We start from the raw sequence: 24,307 nt of genomic DNA on the forward strand, positions 1-24,307 counted from the left end.
GGCCACAACTCTAGCCTCGAAAGGGTTGGCTCCCTTCTGGAGAAACAGAAAGAACATCGGAAACCAGATCCTCTACTGGAGGAACAACGCAAGGGAGCCACCAGTTTTCTATCCTAGCCTGACTTCTTAACAAAGTCTTCCAGCTGTGGACCAAACAACGTACATCCATTAAAAGGAATGTGGGTCACCAGTGACTTCTTGGAGTTGTCCACATTCCAGTTTCTAAACCAAAAATATCTATTTGCAGAAATTTCTGAGCCAGAGGCAGAAGCCGCAGCACACATGCTGTCACAAGTAATATCCGATAAAAATCTTACTTCCTGTTCCATCATGAAATGTCTTGCAGTACCACCCCCACCTTGCTGGATCTTCTCCTCCAGGGCCTGGAAGTCATGCAGCAGGAATCAAACTGCATAGGTGGCATAGGTGCCAGTTCTCAAATAAAAAGTCAAGGCTGTGTAAGCTTGTTGAATTGCACTATTCACTTTTTTGTTTGATGCATCCAAAGGTGACGTAACCTCAGAGATAACAGTACCCCCGAAAACAAACTAGTTACCAAAGTGTCAACTTTAACTTAAGCCAGGAATTCTTCCTGAAACCCATCAAGGATGTATCTTTTCCTCAAGAACCTTGGAAAAGATAAGTTTTATCATGTTCCCATTCTCTATATAGCATGCTTCTTATTGTCTTATGAATATGTAGCAAATCTTCGTTCTTGAGTCCTTACGGCTCAAATAAATCACTATCCTTAGCTGTCAAATTATTATTATTATTATTATTAAATTAAATTTATAGGGCGCACAGCTACCCGGAGGTTTCCCGGCGCACAGGACAGAAAGCAGGCGGAAATGAACAATCTAGTTACTGATTGAAAAACCAGGTCTTAAGGCCTTAACGGAAGCTTTTGTGGCAAATTTCATGGTGAAGTGGGGAAGGTAGAGAGTTCCACAGTGTTGGTGCCAGGTACGAGGAGGAACGTCCACCAATGCGTGAGAGTCTGAATCTAGGGACTATGAAGTTGGCTTGGGACATGGAACAAAGTAGATGTGAAGGAAGATAAGCCTGGGCAAACGAGCACATATAGTGGGGAACAGTGCCCAGCTTAAACTTATGCATATAGCATAGAGCCTTAAATTTAGTCCGTTGTTCAATCTAAAGCCAGAGGAGATCACGCAAAATGCCTGTGACGGAGGAAGTTTTCTGTACCTGGCAAAGTAGCCTTGCTGCAGAGTCTGCACCACCTGCAGTTTGCGTATTAACTCCCTATTAGCTCCTAGATAAAGGACGTTGCCATAGTCAAGCCTAGACATGATTAGGGCCTGGATGACTGTTCTCTGTGAAGATTCAAGCATCATCCATAGTATCTTGCGGAGCCATTTGAGGATCATAAAGCAAGTAGAAGTAATCTTTGCTACTTGCTGCTTCATCGTCAGCTGGTCGTCAATCGTTATGCCCAAATTGCGTACCGTCTGTACTGGTTTGGGAGGTTCACCCATTTCAGGTGGCCAATGGTGCGGGCCCCAGAGATCTTTCTCCCTCCCCATGATCAGAACCTCTGTTTTTCCTCCGTTTACCTCCGTTTAGCTTTAACCAGTTGGTGTGCATCCAATTAGCGATTTTATGTAGCCCTAGCTGAAGGTAAGAAATACTGGGTTTATCTTTGGCAGATAGAGAAAAGAGAAGCTGGGTATCATCTGCGTACGAGAAGATTGACAGCCCAGCCTCTTCCGCAATGGAAGCTAAAGGGCTGACGTAAAGATTGAATAGCAAGGGGCTCAATATAGATCCCTGAGGCACTCCATGAGGAGGTGCATAGGTCCTGGAGCAAGCCGATGAAGAGAAGACCTGAAAAGTCCTGTTAGTGAGAAAGCTTTTGATCCACTCAAGAGCTGATCCTACGATTCCCATTGCCTGGAGTGCTTTAAGAAGGGTTGAATGAGATATCGTATCAAAGGCGGCACTCAAATCTAATAGAATGAGTGCCACTGTTTCCCCTTTATCCAGAAGGAGGCGTATAGTTTCGGACCGGAGATGTCTAATAACTTCAGGTGGGTCTGACTCCTGGACATATTGGACTCTTTTCAGTATCTTTTTCGGTGCAAAAGGACCTATGCTAGCTTTAAACACTGCCTTCACAGCCTTATTAATCATGTGCAGCAACATGCCAAATTGCTGGAGATTAGAGCATCCACAGCCGAAGAGGCCTTTCGAGGAGTCTTCTTTTTCCAGCCCGCCTGCCCTCCAAACGCTCACTAGAGTGAGATCCGATGTTGGCCCAGCCAACTAAAGACGTTCGGACCAGAAATACGGCCCACGGACATCGGCTAAGGGCCCCACAGATGCCACTGCAAAAACTGAAGTCTTTGAACAGAGACCAACCGTACGATTTAGAGTTTGGCAGACAGGGTACTTTACTTTGTCCCCCTGATGAGCATCCCATCCACCAAATTTAGAGATGTCCTCAGGTACCACTGACATCTCTCTACATTGACAGGAACTGCCATAATGCAGTCTATTTTCATAATAGAGGTCCCAGTCAATCTAGGTAATGTTTGATGGACGATACCATCAGCCAAAAAGGCCGGCTGTCAAACTTTTCTAACGTTTTTGGTTTTTCAAATGCAAACTCCTAAGGTGGAAGTTTGCATTTGAAAAATAAAACACTAATAACCCACACACTCTGGTTGTTTTCAGCCACGGTGTGTGGGTCGTTGTTATTGTTTTTTTCCATTTCCTCACTGCCATATTTTTCCTTCCTGTTACAGGAAAAAAAGAGCATTACAACGTCCACCCTAAATATAACAAATGATTGCTAGAGGATCAAACCTCAAAGGAATGATCTTAGCTTTTGAAAAACGGTTATTGCCCAGGGGCCTTAGAAGATCCATAACTTACTAACCTGTTTTTATTTGCTGGTCTGTTCCCAAAAGCTGCACGTCCAGAAGAAATCATAGGGATACATATGTACGGGTTTCATTGCACAACACTGAGCACTTCCCCAATACTGTAGTTGTCAGTAGCCCCAGATATTAAAATTAATAATTATCCCTCCGCTAATCTTCCCCGCAACAGACCTTCCTATGCGATACCACCCGCACCTCTGAGACAGATAATTTGCCAAGCTTTGCAAAGTGAAAACTCCTCGCTCTGGTTATAAATGTCCACTCGCCCCTCTACCTCCTCCTGCTTCGTTTTGTCTCCTCATGGCGACCCTTGGGGCTGCGGCTAAGGCTTTCTCCTTGTGTTTTGTGTATTCCTCAAATCCAGGGCATTTTGTTCCAGCGAGCGCGGTGGAAGATGCGTGGCGTGTCCCGCTGCTCCCTGGCAAGAAGAGGCTATGAGAGGGCGCACAGAAGGCCGTTTGTTTTTCTCTCGCAGTGGGGAAAGTTATTTTATTTCAGTGCAACTTGAGCGAGCGAGTTATAAACTCTGTTCGGCACTTGTCGGATAGTTTCTATGGATGTGAGAAGAGATCTGGTCAGTGGTTCCCATAGAAACCCCCTGAAACAGGAAACAGCTGCTACTTCCGTGGTATTGGGCACACTTCTTTCTATATGGAGCTTAAAAAGTGCATTTAAAAATGCTGGCAGACAGAATCAGAGGCGGACGATCATCGGATCATGAGTCCCACAAGGAATGATTTAGAGGCTATGTTTCAAGAGGCAGTGTCTGCAGCCCTGAATGAACTTGCCACAAAAAGACAATCGTTGGGGTGTACAAATGCTGATAATCGGATACAGTACCAAAGGGCAAGTATGTCCATGGAGCCCAGTTCCAGGAGATGCTAGTTCACTGACTCTAGGGGGGTCCTGGAGTTTGAAACTTACACACAGTCATCAGAGGAAGATTTTTACAAGCAATGTGAGGTGCAGGATGCTGAGCAGCACCTTCCTTTCCAGAACATTCTTTTTATTTTTTTTATTTTTTATAAGTATTTTTATTGGTATTTTGTTCAGTACAAAAATAGAAAACCTTGCGACACATAACAGATGTGACGTTACACAGGCACGCTTAGTGGAGTATGCGTTTTACAAATGTGTTTGGCCTTCGTTTCGGGTTCCGACGTCTAAACATTTAACATTCAACACGTAAAAAGAACATTTCACAAAACTAATAACGAGAGACATAGAAGTATAGTTTTCCTTGGCTTCTGAATAAAAGATATCTGCTATAAAATGTTGATGAATTCTTTCCTCAAGCACCTAAATTAAATTCAATATTATCTACTATGGTGCCTACCTCTTCTCTGACCTCAGAAGAGTCATTGTTGTCTGACCAATGGGCTAACAAGGTGGAAAGTGCTGGCAGTGAAGCATTCCTGTGCTGCCTCGCACTGTGCTGTTAAAACAAGTGTTATGGGGCCTATGTGGCGCAGTCGCTGTGAAAGGGCTTTCAAACTTTGACTGCTTACAGGAAAATGAGAACCCTACAGCAATATTGGGCAATATGGAGTTGTTGGTAACATTTCAATTAGATACAACCTTTGGTTCCTTGTGGTCCTCTGCAACTTTAGCAAGAGCTTCCACAGTGGCTAGAAAACTGCTTGTCCCAGAACTGATTCAGAAATATTGCAGTCTTTTAGATTAGCTCCGATGACAAAATCTTTCTTGCAGAGGTGTCTGAGTCGAAATGTTCAGCCAACAAGCACGCTGTTCCTTTTCGGAGTAAATCCGTGGCCGGGGGGTGCGCTTGTGGCAAAATCCCTCAGAGCACGACTATCGGGGGTGATGATTAAAGGATAGATCTCGAACTTCTATGAGAAGTGGGGCCAATTAGTAAAGGACAGGTGGCTATTCGTGGAGTTAAAAGAAGATACAAAAGCAATCTTTCATGAGACTCCGGTCCCAAAGAATCCAGTTAAAAAAAAGTAATTACTAGAAGGTGTAATATATCTCCTCAGGAAAAAATGGAGGCGCTACCTTATCCTTGGAGACATCAAGAAACATATGCCATCTTATTTCTATTTCCAAATCCGGATGGAAGGCTTTGTCCAGTCTTGAATTTAAAATGTGTAAACCAATCTGTGCAATACATTCCATTCAGAATGACTATTATTCAGTTGGTAATCCTGTTAACCTCAGAAGGGGATTATCTGTGAATATTTGACCTCCAAGATGCTATTTCTAGATCCCGAATCCTTGCATAAGTCAGTTGTTGCTAAGGTTTGCGGTGAAAAGTCAACATTTCCTTTCAAAGCCCTGCCATTCGATTTATCATGGTTTCCGAGAGGCACTTGCGCCAGTTGTGACGATTTTACAATTAAAGAGTATTCAGGTGTTTCCATACTTGAAGGACTGACCGATCTCTGCGCTTTTTTTCTATGGTGCAGGTCCATGTGGAAAGAGTCTGCAGCTGTTTGCAGGGCCTCAGATGTGTATTCAGTCTTCAAAAATCGAATATTCTCCCAGCTCAGCAGAGATTTTACATTGCCACTCTGTTCAACACACGGAGGGTTTGAGTATTCTTGCCAGATCCAAGAGTCATGACTTTGCAGGACAAGTTATTAAATCTTCTGTCTGTCATGAAGGCCCTGGCAAGGCTCCGGCTCAGCGTCCATGGTCTAATGGCCGCTGCAACAGAAGTAGTTACACAAGCATGTTGTCACCTAAAGCCGCTCCTCCACCACCTACTAGCGCAGTGGTCTCCAGAGTCACAGGTCTACAAGGCACTCATTCCAGTCTCTCACTCAGTAGACCAGGATCTCACTGGTGGTTGATTCCAGAGAATCTCCATAAAGGGATTTCTCTACTTCCCCAACTCCTATAGTATCTTAACAATCGAAGAAAGTCAGTGAGGTGGGATCCACATTGGGAGAGATGAGATGATGGAGAGATGGTCTTGCTTGGATTGTCTTGAACTCTTGAACTGGCCAAAGTTCTAAGAGCACTCCAAGGATTTTCTCCTCATTTGGAAGAGAAAGCAGTGATAGTCCGAACAGACAGTCAAGTTGTTAAAGTTATATAAATCGGAAAGAAAGGGAACCACAGTAATGTCCCTTGTGAATCAATCAGTCCATTTGTGCCTAGGCTGAGTCTAATCTGATCTCCCTAAAGCACTCTATAACCTGGGGAGGATATCTTACGCAGGGAGAGCTGACATAGAGCAAGCAAGCATGGGGCGTGGATGCCATGTCAATCTCATGGGTGATAGGCATTCTATATGTCTTCTCTCCCATTCCTATTCTCCCCAGGGTGCTACAGAAGACTTGGGGTAAGAACATGCCTGTTATTTTGTTTTCTCCATACTGGCCCAGAAGGATGTGGTTCCCAACTCTAATACAGCTGTCAGTTCACCAGTGTTATCGTCTTCTGCATCCATAGCTTTTTTGTCATCTCTTCTTAACTCAGAGTGTGTTAGAACTTCTACGCCTCAAGGTATGTAGTTTAGTGGGTGGGATTAAAGACCTTATGTTGTTCGAGAAATGCAGCCAATTGCATACAAGTATCCAGGAAGCCTTCTACTATCTCTTCATACTCAAAACACTGGAGAAATTTTGAGCTGGCACAGGAAGAAGATTTTGGCTGCAGCATCTTGTGATCCCTTTAAAGTGCTGGATTTTTTGTCAGAAATATTTCAAAATGTTTTTTCTGGTTCAAACTTATAATCTGATTGGGCGGCCATTAAAGGTTTCAGAGAGCACTGTGGTGATGTTTCGAAAGTTGGACAGTTAGTGAAAAGGCTGCTTAAAAGCTTCAGGCTAAACCAAATAGTATTTCCTTCGGGGCTTTTACCATGGGGTTTACCCACTGTTTCGAAAGGTCTTCAGTATCCTCTCTTTCAACCTGTATAATTTGCAGCTCTCCAATGGTTAACTTCTAAAGTAGTATTCCTGGTGGTTATCACATTATTGAGGAGATTGGGAGAAATAGGAGCTCTGCTTTCCTCGTTTACTCATATAAGATTTTTTTCCTGGCAGGATGGTTTAATGTCTGGACCCCTAGTTAAACCCAAAGTGCACTCTGTTTCATCTAGAGTAAGATGTTGTACTTCCTGCTTTTCAGTTGAAACCCGATTCTGGTTTGCCTTTGGTTTTGATGTAAGGAAAGCTTTACTAATATATTTGAAAAAGACGGGGGACGACTGCCCGCTCAACATGGTAGACACACCAGAGTGAGCTATGGTGTTGGCTCAGCCAGCTAGAGGCTTTTGGGTGCAGCACAATGGCCCAATGGGCATTGGGTAGGGGTCCCGCAGGTGGCAGAGATACCTCTGCAAAAAGTGGAACATGTGAAAGCTGTGAATCAATTCTCCAAGATCAACAACCCCAGACATCAGATTTATAGAAACAAATACAATAACTTCTAGACTGAGTGATTTTCTAGAGGATGGAGCCAACTACATTGATTTTTGGCTCAGGAGGAACATTGTGCGCATCCTTGGATTGCAAGGAGAAACATGAGGTGATATCCCAACACACTACCTTGAGTCCTGGTTGTCTGAAATGGCAGCAAACCTGGAGCTATCAGCTTGGTTCACATCTGAACACGCTCATTTGGTCCCGTAAAACCTTCCCCTCTGGGGACCCCCTTTCAGAACCATCCTGGTCAAGATCCTCAACTTCCAGGCCCGAGATGTGATACTTCAACGCACTAGTCAAGAAGGGCACTCTGCAGTTGACAACAAAAAAAGTCATGATCATCATGGACTATACCCTTGTGGTACAACACAGCTGGTCTAGTTTTATGGAAGTTAAATGCAAGCTACAAACATTGAGTTTCCAGTACGAGCTCCTGTTTCCTGCCAAACTGAAGTTCATGAACAACAAACACATGCATTACTTCACCGAGTCAAAAGCTGTGTGGGACTAGGCTGAACAACATGAGACCCTCGAAAAGAAAACTGACAGCACCAGCCTCCACTTCGCACCAAGAAGCAATGTAGCAAAACATGTCGGGGAGGTCCCATTTGTCAGACCCCCACTCTCCCATGTAGGCTCAACAGATCAATGAGGTGCCATCGCTATAACTGGCATTGACACCGGGCACCCCGACCAAGCACGAGGTTCATCCGCAACCGCATTGACGACCTCGTTCGTATGTGCAGTGCACATTTATTGATCCTTCGCCTGTGGCCATCGAGCCCATAATGGCACGTCCCAGGAACGAGTAACAAGCACGCATAAATCGGCATCCTCCATTGTAGAGCCATCTTGCCCCTAGAGTCGGATGGAAATCATCACGTCTCGAAACGAGCCCACATTGGCCCGGCGTATAAGCACGAGGGGAAATAATTAAAGCCCTCGAACAGGACAAGCTATTGAACCCCTGAATGCTATTGCCCCTAGGCGCCCCTAGCAAGATTGACGCCTCATTGAAAACCTCTTCTAAATATAGAGGCTTTGTTATATTCAGGCAACCTTATTTATTAAGTCCTGATGATGATCCCAATTAATTAATTGAGCGAAGGGATCGAAACGTCGACACCTATGAGTGTACATACATGTAGAAATTCATTATTGGAGAATGTTTGTTTCACTCCAGGCGACACTGTTATTATTTCTTTTTCAATTATAAAGTGCCCTGTTTTGCTCTTTTTCCTTGCCTGAAGACACCCCTTTCACCTTTTCTCTATTTTTCTCCTCTTCTAAGTACGGCACAGGCTTGTGTCATACTAATTGTTTGAAAATATTGTGTCAAAATTTACATTGTTTGAAAAAATAAACTTCCGGTCCGGCTGGGCTGGAACATGAAATCGTATAGTAGTCCATTGTGTACTATACTGTATTGTTGAAAATTTGAAGAAGCTATGAACCTTTGTTTCTATAACATCGCTATAGCTGCATCTTTTAGGAAAGACCCAAAGTCCTACGTATCAGACAATAAGTACACACACTGATCTGATAGCAGTCCAGACTCAGGAACTGGCAGCAAGATATCTATCCAGCTACCACGTATCACACCACTAACAGCTGGTGAATTGCTCTGATAACCTTTTAATAAAATGAGGCACTTGTGTAAATCTGATAGGACCATAACACTAGATCATGATGAGTGGCTCACCCTCTTGTGATGTGATGCCTCTCTTCCTTCCATCTCTTCCTTCTTTCCTCCAACGTGGACTTGGGAGAGAAAAGCTTACATATTCCAGAGTCAAGGTGGTTGGTTCAGACTTCTGTGTGTCCTCCCTTAATTGATCAATATCGAATTTAGGTAAGTACTTGGCAGGAGGAAATGCAATAGAAACAAGACACTTAATGCTATAGCATGTACAGATTTATGACGGTGCCGACCAGGGTCAAAAACACACTACCTCCTTTGTGCCAATTAAGTAGCTCATGACTGTAGCAGGGTCTCTGACAACAGGGACACGTTCTTCCTCCCACTGGTAGGATGCGTGCTGCAGAAGCACTTAAGGAACAAGTTTGATTAAAGACTTTGTTCTTCTGTTCTTGAGCAGGGATTATTTGGGGTCGTAGCCCCAGGGTGTGGGGATAGCTAGCCAATGTGTTGGATTTCCTAAGAATAATTTATGGGTTCATGAGTTGAGAGGGGGCTCATTTAATAGGCCCTCAAGCCCAGTACTTAGATTTGAGATGGCGTTGAACACCTAAACGATTCTAACCTGGAACATTTGAGTGATGTCAATAGCAGCCAAGCAATATAAGGTCCATTCGTATTTGAAGCCTAGAAGGATTCACGTGGCCTTATTACACGAAACGCACCTGATGGGCTGAGGGACAATAGCTTCAGACAAATTGCAATGACAATTGGTGTCCACCAGTTTCTCGTATTTTGCCACATGGATGGGTCCGAGGCTTTGACTGTTGCGTAGCATTTACGCGTCCAATGTGGGCAAGCACAATTTTACTCCTCCCTCTTCTCTCTGATTGCGTATTAGCCACACCATCCTGCAATCATAGGAGGTGTCTTTAATGGGATACTGGATGTACACCTAGACCGACCCCTCCCGACCCCCACTTCTCAAAATGCAGGTGTACACAACTGGAGGTGTCTTTAATGGGATACTGGATGTACACCTAGACCGACCCCTCCCGACCCCCACTTCTCAAAATGCAGGTGTACACAACTGCCAAAGCTCTTAGGAGTTGACTGGCACAATGGTTTTACAGTGATGTCTGGAGCCGCAAGTACCTGTTATTGAAAGAATATTCTTGTTATTCAACAGTCCATTATGTACACAATAGACTACTAGATAATTTAGTAGGCCCTGCAGCTCTATTACCAGAGATCGGTTTGACTGAGTAATTAAGCCAAAGCATCTTTGACTGCAATTCATTATTGATATGCATTTCCTAGGGGAGAGTGGGGTTGCCCGTCTCTACATAGCAGCTTTAGCAAGATGATTTAGATGATCCAGTATTCCATACGTCACTGGGTGAAGTCATAGGGCACTACTTTGAGGCAAGCGTAGGCTTAACTCATTGCCACTCAACAGAAATAGGAGGCCTTCAAAGTAGTGGTGTAGAACATTTGTATCCTCACCTCGGTGGGGCTAGGAGACAAATTGATCAGCAACTATAGGATCTAGTTGTGGATATCCGAGACCTCAAGATAAAGTGGTTGTAGATAAATCACACATTGATACCTTGAACAAAGCCGGGGAATACTATGCCACTTTAGCCGAGAGACAATGTTGTTTAGATTATGTGGCATATATGGCCCGTCACAACATAGAAAATGATAAATACAGCAGACTTCTAGTTCCTCTCGCTAACTCCGACATACGAGGTATGCCCCTGACTAGCATCATAGACCTCGATGGAGACCATCAATAATCACAGGAAACTATTGACAAGGCGTTCATTGACTATTATATACCACTAACAACCACGACATTAGGATGGATGCTGACATTGATTACTTCCTAAAAGATATCCTACTTCCCCGGTTCCAAAAACAAGGTGGCAACAAGCATCTACACCAATCTCCCTACAAGAGGTAAAGGACACTATCTAGCTGCTTGAGTATGGTAAGATTCCAGTTGCAGATTGCTTCCCTCTTGAATTCTAAGTGATCTTCGTAGTGTAACAGGCCCCCAAAATGACTACAATGTACAATGAGACTTTTGAATGAGGAAACCTCCCGCCAACAGCCTTGGAACCCCTCAACACAGCCCCTCTACAATCTGGCAAAACCCAAGTAAGCTATCAGTATATAGGCCTATCTCTATACTGAATGTCAATTATAAAATTCCCGAAAAAATACTAGCTTACAGGATACTACTTAAGAAGTTTCACCTTATTAATGCTGATCAAATTGTCTTAATTCCTAGCTATAACACATTGCAGAACATATGGCTACTGGGTAACGTCATGGTGGTGGCCATTGAGACATGAACTAGATTGACAGAACAGTCAACATAGAAAAAGCATTCAACCCCCTGGAGCTGCTCATATCTGCACAAGGTTTTGAGTTGTTTTGGCCTCAGAGGTGCCTTTCATAGGTGGTTAGAGGTTCTTTACCCTACTTTTTGCACAAGTGCGCACGAGCCGGGTGATCTCAGAGGAATATCAGGGCTGTCACGGTACCAGACAGTGCTGCCCCATCTCTTCCCTTTCTTATTCATTTTAGAGATTGAACCATTTCCCAAGCGTCTCTGAAGGGTGTAAAGAGATTTGGGCATCCCAAATGGAGAGTCGATTGATATTTTCTCCCTGTATGCGGATGACCTGATTATATATACTTGAGACGCAGAGAATGGCGCAGTCATTAGATAACTTGAATCCTTTGGAAGTTTATCCAGACTGAAGGTAAATTGGAGTAAAACTGGTCTGTACCCAAATTAACCCAGAGTGCACTAAATGGGGGAACTCCATATTTACATATTTAGGTGTACAAGTCTACTGTACTGAGGCCGACATCATAAACGGTAACATTTGGCACACAGTGAGGTTGCTCTGGCTGTAGGTGTCCTTCAGGAGGTCCCTTTCACTTTCAACAGCTGGACGGATAGCCCTAGCCAAGAGGATAAGAATGCTTCCTCTACTTTATTATCAGTAGCGGTCGGCAGTAGGTGTTTCTGTAGGGCGGTGACGTGGGCAGGGGGATGGGCAGGGTGGGGGGTAGTAATATATGGATTACGGAGTTTTACAGGTAAGTAAACATTTAAATAAATAAAACGAATTTCGTTGCGCGCACTGCATCACCAAATGGGGGCCGTTTTTGTTACAGGGCCGTTTATCGGCCCTGTAACAAAATCGGCCGAAAACCAGCACCCGCAAAGAGCTTGGCGGCACCTTCAACCTCCCCCCCCCCCCGGGTGGGAGGGGGGGGGGGCGGCTGAGCACTTTGCCAGGGCCGGTTTTGGTTCCCAGTCCGGCCCTGCTACAACTGGTGTAAATGCCCTTCTCTGCATATATGAAAAGTTTGAGACAACTATCAAAGGTAAAATGAATACTCAACAGAAGTGACTTTGTACCCACCTCTAACCCCGCCCACCACCACGCCCCTAGCTCAAATTAATGAGTACCTGCACTTTTTTTTCTCTCCATTTAAAGCACTGCAGAGCGCTGAAACTTTTCAGACACTCACCCCCCCAGTCACAGATCTGGGTTGAACCCATAACCAGCCCACATACCCAACAACAGGAAGCAGCAGTTAAGAAATGTATGACCAGTGAGCACTGCACTAAAGAAAAAGAAAGCCCTTTGCCCTCACGAATACCCTGTCGCCAGAGAATCAGACGAAATGTGCCACATTTTGAGACTAGAAAAGATGATTAAAAGCCCCAGTAAGAAGGAAGATATTTTTTCAACAATGTACAGGGAATTGACAATTATGACAGACCGCGAGATCCTTGTTCTCACACAAACCCACTCTTCCATTGGTGACATAAGCCCACCTCATACGAGCTCCCCATCTAGTCCATGATCTCACACCTCAGTATGGAGTGTTGTCCCCCACTTGCCAACCTTAGAACTCACTTTCAGCAATACACAGTCCCGATCCCTTACTCGCCCTAGCTATTGGGGAGATTTTCAAATGTTAAATTATCATTTTGTATACGAAAAAGACACTTCTGCAATACAACTTTAATTCCATAACATCCAATACAACGGAGATCCTCACGGGTGATTTGCCACGCTCTATACATGTCTGACTGATTGGTTGAGTGTTTGAGACGTTAAACAATAACAAGATAAGGATTAAATTTGCAAAAGATGAATCGTATCCAATGTAACTTACTATAATCAATCATGGACGTCAATTCACTGAAATGCCAGGGGTAGCGGAAGTGACATCACACGCCCTTTGACCTCTACTTTCACTCACACACACATACTAATACATACACACAAATTCTCACAAATAAACTCTCTCTCACATAAACACACTCTCACCCACAAGCACCAACACCAGCCGTGGTCCGTGCAGGTAACAGTGGTGAGGCTGCTTAAGGTTTTTTTTCGAGGGACGATGCCGAAGGAAAATTAAATAATTAATTTTCCCTCGGCATCGTCCCTCGAAATCCCCCCTTGCCCGGCCCCACCGCCCCACCGCTGTTACCTGCACGGACACAACATACATTTAAAAGCATATTTAACTTACCTCAACTGCCATGGAAGGGTATATTCCAGCTTATTGAACTCCATTTTTACTACACTATTAGTAAATAATATATTTTATTTATTCACAATTAGTGTAACAAAAACATGACAGAAAATAAAGAGAGTGGAGCTCCAGTTGCCCCTGTGTTCCTGGCACTGAATTTGCCACCTCTAAGGCCAGGGTTTGCTAAGGCAGTGCTAGGGGTAACAAAGGGCAAGCCAGGGTTGCAGCTGCGACCCCTAGCAACCCCTAAGTGACGTCCATGTAAACAATGCACTACTCCTGCAAGTGTACTTGAAAAGGGGGGGCCCTCGGCCCCACCGCACGCATGGCGGCGCGGCGATCGTCGCCCCCCCTTTCCCCTTTGTGATCATTCGGCGGTGGGGGCGTGCCCTGGGGGTGCGGCCCACCGCCGATTGGCCGGCGGCCTTCCTGACCCGGATCCAGTTTAGTGGGTCCGGGTCAGGGGGGGCGGGCGATAGGAGGGGCCGACCGGCCCCTCGGGAATAAGAAGTAGGGAGCGCCCAGGAGACCCCCTTGTCCCTGGACGCTCCCTCGCTGAACGTTGTGCCCCGCGTTCGGGGCTTCTTTGTTTTTTAACATTTTCCCGCTTTGTTTTTCAGGTCCTAACATAGGAAATACGCGAAGGATCTCCCGCGTCGTGTTCGAGCGCCCAGGAGATACGGAGGGCAGCGCGGGGCTCCTTTGTTGCTTTAAAATTTTCCCGCTTTGTTTACAGGTGCTGGCGCCGGAAATACGCGAGGGATCACCCGGGTCGGAGCGCCCAGGAGATACGGAGGGCGTCTCTGTCGTGTGCGCGAACGAGCGTTTGCTTAACCGACTTGTGTGAGCAGGGGGAGGCGCCAGGCACAGAGCATCGCTTCACCGGGTGCCGCGAGTGGAGACCGGTAGTAGGTTGGTGGCGAGGCGGCCCATCTCCAAGGACTACAAGGTATCGTGGGGGGGGTGGGAGCGATTGGGATCCAGAGAAGGGAGAACGTGCACTTAGGTAAGCGCCGGCCTGGGACAGAGTCTTATATGCTGAAAGAAAGTAGCGTTCTGTAGGGCATCGTGTACAGGCAATGTTGGCGCGCATTGGATAACGTAAGGCGGAGAGAGCGCGTGCTACAGAGGGAGGTTAAGCAGGGTTGACCAGGGCAGCACCTGGGTGGGAGAGCCCTGTCGAATTTTACAGTTATGAGAAAGGAATCGTTCTAACAACTGCGTCACGGTGATGATTATGTGATATATGTTCATTAAATTCCGGGTCATTTCTTTGCCTAAAAAACGATTTATTGATTAAGTCGGTCCATAGGGTGCATCTATCTGATTGTTTCAGGCAACACCGCAGTGTTTGGGTAGAATTCATTGTACCAGGTGGGACACTAAGTGTGCAATTTACTGAAAAGAAGGTGATGTTTTGGAAAGTTTTGTTTTTTCAATGATGTAATGTGGGTTCCTCAATAATATAATGTGGTGATTTTTTACTCTTTGAGTAATTTGGTGTACATATCCCTACAGTTCTGGAGATTGAGGGCGGGATTGTCATGCCCTAGGACGGAGTGGTATTGGTGAATCTCATTTATTCACGTGATAACAAAATAATTTTAATTCTAGGCAATTGTACGACATTATTGACATCCGGCACAGGAAGGGGTGTCGACCGGAGCCGCGGACTGATATCGCAGGCAAGGACAAAGGACTGGTCGGTAAGAGGGGTACGGGGGGCTAGCATTTCATCGCTCCTGGTGGCCGCCGGGTGGGTCTACATTAGGTTTACTCACCCCCTTACATAAGCGGACAAGCCGCTAGTGTTGCGGTCGCCGTTGCATGGTGCTGACAGCCCCCTGGTGACCCTCCACCTGAAAGGTACAAATAGTTGACCTGTTGTAATATTGAGAGAGTAGGCTGCGGTTGTTTGGGGGTAGCATCATGCCAGGACCGCGGGGTGGTAAAAGGGGGTCCAACATGGAGGCTATGATGCGGGCCATGATGCGGGAGATGAGTGAAATTAGGCAACAGCTAGGAAAAGTTAATGAGCTGGAAGCAAGGTTTAATGAGAGAGATGGTGAGGCCCCGGGCCCATCCGGTAGGCCGATCCGCAAGAGGGTGGCACCAGTGCCAAGGGGGGATTTTGTCACCCCACCCGGGAAACCTAAGTCCAAGAGATCCAGGGACGCTGCCCCCATCCCGGGGCCAGTAGAACCGGTACCTGCCGCACCGCCGGCGGACGTCCCGCCCCCGCAGATACCTATCCCTACACCCCTTGCCCCCGTGGTGCCGGTGCCGACAGGTCAACCAGTAGACGCTGGGCCTGCTCCGATACCGGTGCCCACAATTCCGGGCACAGGCGTGCCACACCCGGCGCCCGCCCTGCCAACTGCACCAGTACCACCGGGAATAACCCCAGTGGTACCTGTTGTCCCGGGGGGTAATGTAGAGTCCATGCCCCCTGAATTGTTATCCCAGATAACTGCTTTGATGCCGTGGCTCCAAAAAGGGGGAGCTTTCCCGAATTCTGCAGACCATGCAGCAGAGGCGGCGAAGTTTGTGGAAAAGATCAGATCGGCAGCGGTCGCCGACAGTGTTGCCTTGCCAATATCTTCTCCCCTTGCAGGTCCAAGTGTTCCCCAGCTGGACGGAGTTAAAGGGCAGCCGCCCCCGGGGCCCGCACTTGGTAAGGAAGTGGCATTGCCACTCTTAGGGGACGGTGTTCTACCTTCTAGGAGCGAGAATTTGGCTCAGCATGTGTCATTAGCTGTGAAAGAGATGATTTGGGCGGATAAATACGTGTACATTTATTCGTTGTTGTTAGATAATAGGGAAATGGAGCAGGCAAAGGCACTAAAAGAGTGGATGCTTCCAAGCGAATGGAGGGCGCAGTGTACTAGGTTTAGGGTTGAGGAAACTCTCAACAACTGGATGCAAGCATGGGCTGTATTCACTGCAATTAAAGCTGAACGTCCTCCAGATTTACAGGCAGCATTGGCATGCTACTCGAGCAGGATTGTGGGGTGGAGTGGACAGTACTCTGGGGAAGCATGGAAGGGTTATGATGTCAATTTCAGGAAGGCATTGGAATTCAATAGATCATTGCCATGGGACACGGTAGATTCCATGGCTTGGCACAAACAGTTCTCTGATACTGCACCTCCCCCTCAGTTCGGGGCGGTCAAAGTGTTCACCAGACCGCAACAGCCCTTTCGGCCCCCCCAAACGAGCGAGGTACCTGGGAAGTTTAGGGCAGGTGGGCCAGAGAAAAAAGGGGTGTGCTGGGATTTTAATAGGCGCACCTGCACAAGGGCCGCGTGTAAGTTTAGACATGCATGTTCCTCGTGTGGGCACCCCTCCCATCCAGAAACTGCCTGCAGGTCCAAGCAGGGAAACACGGGTCAGAGGGGTAGGGGAAAGCCACTATAAAACAGACAGGTTAAGCCCCCCCACTCCAGTGGATGTGGTGGCAATGATTCCATGGTTGAACAGATACCCGGACCACACATCAGCCACCCTACTACAGGAAGGTTTTTCTAATGGCTTCAGGATCCCGGCCGCGGGATACACAGGTAGTGCGCACTGTAGAAACCAATTGTCAGTCAAGCATAATCCGGCGGTGGTGGCAGCCAAAATTGACAAGGAGCTGTCATTGGGCAGGATAGCTGGCCCTTTCTCTGAAGTGCCAGTACCCAATTTTGTGTGTTCCCCACTAGGAGTTGTCCCCAAAAAAGAGAAAGGACAATTCAGATTGATCCATAACCTGTCAGCACCCAGGGGGGCGTCACTGAATGATGCCATTGACGAGGGTATTTGTAGTGTTAAATACGCCTCCTTTGATCAGGCTGTTAACCTATTACAGGCCACGGGACCCGGGGCGCTGATGGCAAAATCAGACATAGAATCAGCCTTTCGCCTCCTTCCAGTCCACCCAGCGGATCAGCATCTGTTAGGTTTCACTTTTGGGAATATGTTTTACATGGACAAATGCATGCCTATGGGTTGTTCTATATCTTGCGCTTACTTTGAGATGTTTAGTTCCTTTCTTGAATGGGCCATGAGACATGAGACAAGTGACGGGCCATCAGGGGGTCATGCATTATTTAGATGATTTCCTCTTCCTCGGTAAAGCGGGATCTCAGGAGTGTGCACTGGCATTGCAGGAATTTTGCGTGCTCATGCGGGCTTTTGGGGTCCCGCTTGCGCCCGGGAAGACAGTTGGCCCGACCACCTGCTTAGAATTCCTCGGCATTGAGATTGACTCACTAGAAGGATGTTTTAGATTACCTAGGGACAAAGTGGACAAATTCAAGTCAGCTCTGCATTTATGCCTCCGCAAGGAGAGGGTCACTCTACAGCAGCTACAGGAGGTGGTAGGCCAGTTGAATTTCGCACTGAGAATCATCCCCATGGCTCGCCCTTTCTCTCGCTCCATCGCTCAAGCGATGAAGGGGCTGAAGGAAAAGCACCACCGCACTCGCCTATCGGCTGAAATTCGCCAGGATATGCTTATTTGGATGGCATTCCTGGAGGATTTTAACGGTAGGGTGGTCTGGCCCGGCCCGCTCACAACATCAGCGGAGTTGGGCCTATGGACTGATGCGGCCGGTAGTGTGGGCTTTGGCGCCATCCTAGGGAACAGGTGGGTCGCTCAACAGTGGCCGGAGGAATGGAAGACATGGGGGCTGACCAGCAACATTGGCTTCCTTGAACTCTTCCCGATATGGGTGGCACTGATGGTCTGGCCCGAACACCTATGTAACCAATCAGTGGTGTTTTGGTCAGATAACATGACAGTGGTAGAATGTATCAAGTATGTCCTTTCATACTTCGTCTGGTCAAAGAAATTGTTCTGCAGTGCCTTAAGCTGAATGCTAATTTTAGGGCCAAACATGTCCCTGGTGTTCTAAACAATGCGGCTGACTCCCTCTCTTGCTTCAAAATGCAGGTTTTCAGGGAGCATCTTCCCACAGCAGACCCCTCGCCCGCACACTTCCCACCAGTACTTTGGCAGATTGGTGCCCCAGATTACAGGACCTCGTGGTCGCTAGCCTAGCCCCCAGGACGAAGACGGCTTACGAAGGGGCGTTTCTGTCTTATTGTTCTTTCTTGGGGCCACAATGGAAAGCGCTTTGGGCGGAGGAGGATGGCTTTGCAGCCTATTTAGAATGGATGCATAGGGAGGGGCGCTCGGTGGCAGCTGCAAACAGACATAGGGCAGCGGTGTCATTCTTCGCTCAAGCTAGGGGCTTCCGGGACCCCACTAATACCTTTATGATACGTAAGGCTTTAAGGGGATGGCGCCGTATGCAGGGACACCAGAAGGATAAGAGAAAGCCCATTGGATTGGCCCGGCTGACAGCCTTACTGGGCACGCTGGAGACTGTTTGTAGTTCAGAGTGGGAGGTGCTTCTTTTTAGGGCGGCATTCTCTTTGGCGTTCTATGGGGCGCTGAGAATTAGCGAACTTGTGGCAGGTTCCAAGTCGGACCTACTGGGCGGCTTGCAAAAGGCTGGTGTGACGATAAGGGGGGACACCATGTGGGTAATTATCCAGAAGTCAAAGACCGACCAGGAGGCTAGGGGTCACACCATAGTTCTGCAACGGGCCCCCGCCAACCCATGCTGCCCGGTGAGGCACGTAGAAATATTACACGGAAGGTTGTTAGGCTCAGAGGGCAGGGCATTGCTCTGTCACGCCGACGGGAGCCCCTTGACCAGGTATCAATTCAGGAAAGTATTGGAGATGGGGGTTAGGAAAGCAGGTCTTGACCCTAAAGATTTTGGCTCTCATTCCTTCAGGATTGGGGCAGCAACTGAGGTGGTGGCAGGGGGCCTCCCAGTGGAAAGAGTGAAGACAATTGGGAGATGGTCTTCAGACTGCTATAAACGTTATGTTCGGATTGACATGCTATGATTACACGTCACTCACGCCTGGTTTCTTTCCGCTCTCTTACAGTTTCTCAGACCTGTTACGCAGGGGAGGAATTTGTCGTCGGGCACCGGGAACATACATCAACACGGAGCGGCGACCAGGAAACAATGAAGAAAAATGTCTGGATTGTTGGTCATTCATATGTGAAGCGAGCGGAATGTGTCTTTATGTCAGGTGACAAGAGGAAAAGGGCGGCACAATTAGGGTTGGACATCACGTTCTTTGGCAGAGGGGGGTTGTGTCTTCACGAGTTTAGGGGATTTTTCCAAGGGCTTTTAGCACGCCAGCAATCTCCACCGTCAGTGGTGATACTTCACCTTGGGGAGAATGATTTGGCAACACTGGGTAGGCGCATTCTGATTGAGGAGATTCTTTCAACGGTGGGTTGGATGGCCAAGACCTGCCCCGGTTGCACATTAGTATGGTCACAACTCATACCTCGACTACAGTGGCGGGGGGGACATTCGGTCAGGGCGTTGAATCACTCGGTAAAGAGGATCAACACACGGTTGGATAGGTTGTTTCGGGCCCCCTTGTTACAGTCGATACCTCATGGGTGCATCTGGGGCGACAAGTATTACTTGAAAGACGGAGTTCATTTAACAGAGGAGGGTAATGTCCTATGGTCTGATAATATCTGGGCCTGGCTAGAGGGTTTTGAATGCAGGAGGGTGTCCTTAGGCAGGGGCTAGAGGGGGGAGGCCAGATCGTCGGTTAACAATGCTGGCCTGTGGCGGTAAGGTCATTATCGGTGAGCACATATTTGAGGTCTGAGGGGGCGGGCATCATCCTATGGAGGTTCCCGCCCAGGGGGAGGGGCCTGCGGGCCACTCCCAGAACTCCAGGGGCAAGGTAATAGGCAAAGGAGCGCGGGTAGGAGTAGTTCACGCTTTCCTTAGGCTGGTAGCCACCCCGCGCGCGTGGACTCATGACGCCACCGGCGCAGAGTAAGGGCCCTCCTTTAGTGGGTAAATGGAGTTTAGGGCGTAGACCGGGCAATTCCCGGGGTAACACTGCGCATGCGCACACCTAAGGGGGGAGGCGCAGCTTGTAGGACCTGACACCGGTAGTGACCCTGCCATATGGCCAGAAATGTACAAAAATCAAGTTTAGGATGTTTAGTCTAAGTTAGGAAACAACATGTATTAGAGTTTTGTTAAGGTCAGGCTCTCAAACTTGTTGATAAGAACTGTATAACTAAATGTCCTGCTGATTTTTGTATTCATTGTTGATTATGCAATTAAAACCTTTTTTAATTTCATACTTTAATAAATACGGCCGGGCGACTAGCGCCCGCCTTCCAAAAAGTAAAGACGTCTCGTGTCCACGTTCCTGGGTGTGGGGTGCCGGATTGGGGGGGAGGCGGCAGCTAGTCGCTGACCATGTGAAAAGGGGGGGCCCTCGGCCCCACCGCACGCATGGCGGCGCGGCGATCGTCGCCCCCCCTTTCCCCTTTGTGATCATTCGGCGGTGGGGGCGTGCCCTGGGGGTGCGGCCCACCGCCGATTGGCCGGCGGCCTTCCTGACCCGGATCCAGTTTAGTGGGTCCAGGTCAGGGGGGGCGGGCGATAGGAGGGGCCGACCGGCCCCTCGGGAATAAGAAGTAGGGAGCGCCCAGGAGACCCCCTTGTCCCTGGACGCTCCCTCGCTGAACGTTGTGCCCCGCGTTCGGGGCTTCTTTGTTTTCCCACCCACCATCCCTTGGAACAAAAGTCTTGTAGCAGTTTTATGTCTGGTTGAATGGTAAGTTTTAAAGGTACGGTCCACAGGAGATATGGATCTGTTGGTGTATTTTGTGATGGGTTTGTGTAGGAATTTTTTCCCCTTTCTAGCGAAACATGTATGAAGTGAATTGTATTTGATGCCATGTGTCTTTAGGCCTTTTTTCCCTTTGTAGCTATACGCTGATACTGTTAATTTTTAGCCAGTGTAGCTGTCCTTTAGAATTTTTTCCCATAGGTCGTCGTATTTATTAGGTATGGGGCATGCGGTAAGGTCATTATCGGTGAGCACATATTTGAGGTCTGAGGGGGCGGATATCATCCTATGGAGGTTCCCGCCCAGGGGGAGGGGCCTGCGGGCCACTCCCAGAACTCCAGGGGCAAGGTAATAGGCAAAGGAGCGCGGGTAGGAGTAGTTCACGCTTTCCTTAGGCTGGTAGCCACCCCGCGCGCGTGGACTCATGACGCCACCGGCGCAGAGTAAGGGCCCTCCTTTAGTGGGTAAATGGAGTTTAGGGCGTAGACCGGGCAATTCCCGGGGTAACACTGCGCATGCGCACACCTAAGGGGGGAGGCGCAGCTTGTAGGACCTGACACCGGTAGTGACCCTGCCATATGGCCAGAAATGTACAAAAATCAAGTTTAGGATGTTTAATCTAAGTTAGGAAACAACATGTATTAGAGTTTTGTTAAGGTCAGGCTCTCAAACTTGTTGATAAGAACTGTATAACTAAATGTCCTGCTGATTTTTGTATTCATTGTTGATTATGCAATTAAAACCTTTTTTAATTTCATACTTTAATAAATACGGCCGGGCGACTAGCGCCCGCCTTCCAAAAAGTAAAGACGTCTCGTGTCCACGTTCCTGGGTGTGGGGTGCCGGATTGGGGGGGAGGCGGCAGCTAGTCGCTGACCATGTTGCTCTTACAGTCCTTTTAATTACATATGAATGCTGATTTTGTAATGCTTGTCAATTACAATTAAATTACAAAATCTGGAAAAGACAAAAAGCTTTAGATAGTCATAGCCTCTATTTGTTTGCTATGGGCCAGCTAATAAGGGGAAACCCCTCACCTTCGACCCTGAGTAAATGGGTGTGACAGGCAACTGCACAAGTGTATGCATCAATTGGAGTTTCTGATCCTGAGAAGAGTAAGGGTGATTTACCTGAGTGGTGGCAGCATCATGAGTTACAGAAAAAGATGTTCCTTTCCTGGAGATATGTCCAACTTGATCAAACTTTGGCAACATTAAAATGTATTTTTTTTCCCGTCCAACTAGCAGCATGTCATTACAAACACATATCATTGTACATATTATTAGCGTACGGTCACATGGCATTTCTTACATTTTGAAGCAAAGTAACGTAAAGTCCACATTTGTAAATCGCACAATCACTCGTAAGGGTCTCTAGGCGCTGGGGGCCGTCGGGAAGATTAAGCGAGCTATTGCCCAGAGTCACATGGTGCTGGGCTAATCTGCCGCCCGAGCCGGGGATCGAACCGTGGTCCCCAGATTCCAGCGTCAGTCGCCCTGGCCCAGCGCCACACCTCTTCCAAGCATATAACAAGTTTTACAATGCATCAATGCATAGTGAATAAATGACCTCTGTAACAATATCATGAACTGTTGTTGTGCCTTGATCTGTTATAATACATTATACCTGAGTTGCAACTATTTAGCATCATTTCCCACTGTGGTGGGTTTTGAGTATTGTAAGTCCTTGATTCACCATTATGGTGTGTCGCTCTCCTCCTGCGTTGATTGCAAGTACTGTACTAGTGGTTCCCAGAAATCTCTGGGCCGAGAAGCCTGTGGTATTCCCTCTGCATATACCTCCAGTGTCTCCCTGCAGTAGATCATGTCAGTGAACCAGCCTTTGAGTCTTGGTGGCATTTTGCTCCCCCAGCGCAAAGCTATGCACCGCTTAGCAAGCAATAGTACAACTGCCAGAAATTTCCTTAGTCTACCGAACTTGAGTTTACGTACACCTGGTATACATACCAATGGTGTGTTTGGTATCTGCTCTGATAACATCACAGTGAGCATGTTTGTGATGTCTTGCCAGTACACATGTAGTTACGGGCATGCCCATGACATATGTAGGAATTCTGCATTTGGGGTGTTGCATCTCTGACATTTATCATTCTCCCTAAGTCAGAATTTGTGTAACTTGGCCGGGGTGTAGTATATTTGGTGCAAGAACTTAAAGGGAATAATACGCAAGTTACAGTTTGACGTAAGGAGCTGGAGTTGCGATGAAACAATATTGCCAATCATGATCATCAAACTTTGGCAACTTAATGAGACATTACCCTAACCCATAGCCCTCCCCGTCATAGTGCTAGTTAGATTTCCTCCATCACTCTCTCTAATTGTTTTTCATCACCCCCATGACATTGTCATTTAGCACGAAGTGCCAGTGGGAAGTTGTATTTTTTCATAAAAATAAAAGAGTTTCTTTGCAAAGTGTTGCAAATAATTCTTCTCGAGGGGGTGGGCAGACTCACATAGTAAAGATTGTGACAGGGAGCACTGTGGATGAGAGTAATGAAGATTTCTGGTAAGTAATGGGTTCAATCTGAAGAATGCTCTTTACATTTTAAAAGTTTTAGTACTTGGTTGTGTGAAAGTCAAAGGTATGTTATCTCATTTCCTGTGATTTCATCAATGTTCAAAGGGCATGCGATGTCATTCCCACGATTGCCATGATTTTGCTGAAATGACACTGGGTGTGATCTTGCGACATCATTAAAAGTGGCACTTGATCGTCCAGCAACTGTTTTACCATAACTTTTCAGCTTCTTGTTTATGTTCTTTTATAATTATCTTTATTTACCAAATTTTATAAATCGTCAACTTTGTCTCATTCTATCTATAATTAAGTCTTATATACATTTCTATACATTGCGTAGATTGTTGGGGCAAATCAAAACCAAGTTGCAAAAGTACCTCATTAATTCGCTATAGGTTTTGCCTTTAAAATGTGTGGCCTGAATAAAATCTTTTTACCCTAGTTTTAGTTATATATACAAACAGTGCAAGCATAAATCTTTGCTCTTGATTTGCAAAATCAGGATATTTATGCTCTCAGATGGAATTTGCTGTTTTCTGCTGTTATATATTTAAGGGCCTTGACTGACCATTGAGGGG

Source organism: Lissotriton helveticus, chromosome 2_1 (genome assembly GCF_964261635.1).
Source record: "Lissotriton helveticus chromosome 2_1, aLisHel1.1, whole genome shotgun sequence".
Lineage (NCBI taxonomy): Eukaryota > Metazoa > Chordata > Amphibia > Caudata > Salamandridae > Lissotriton > Lissotriton helveticus.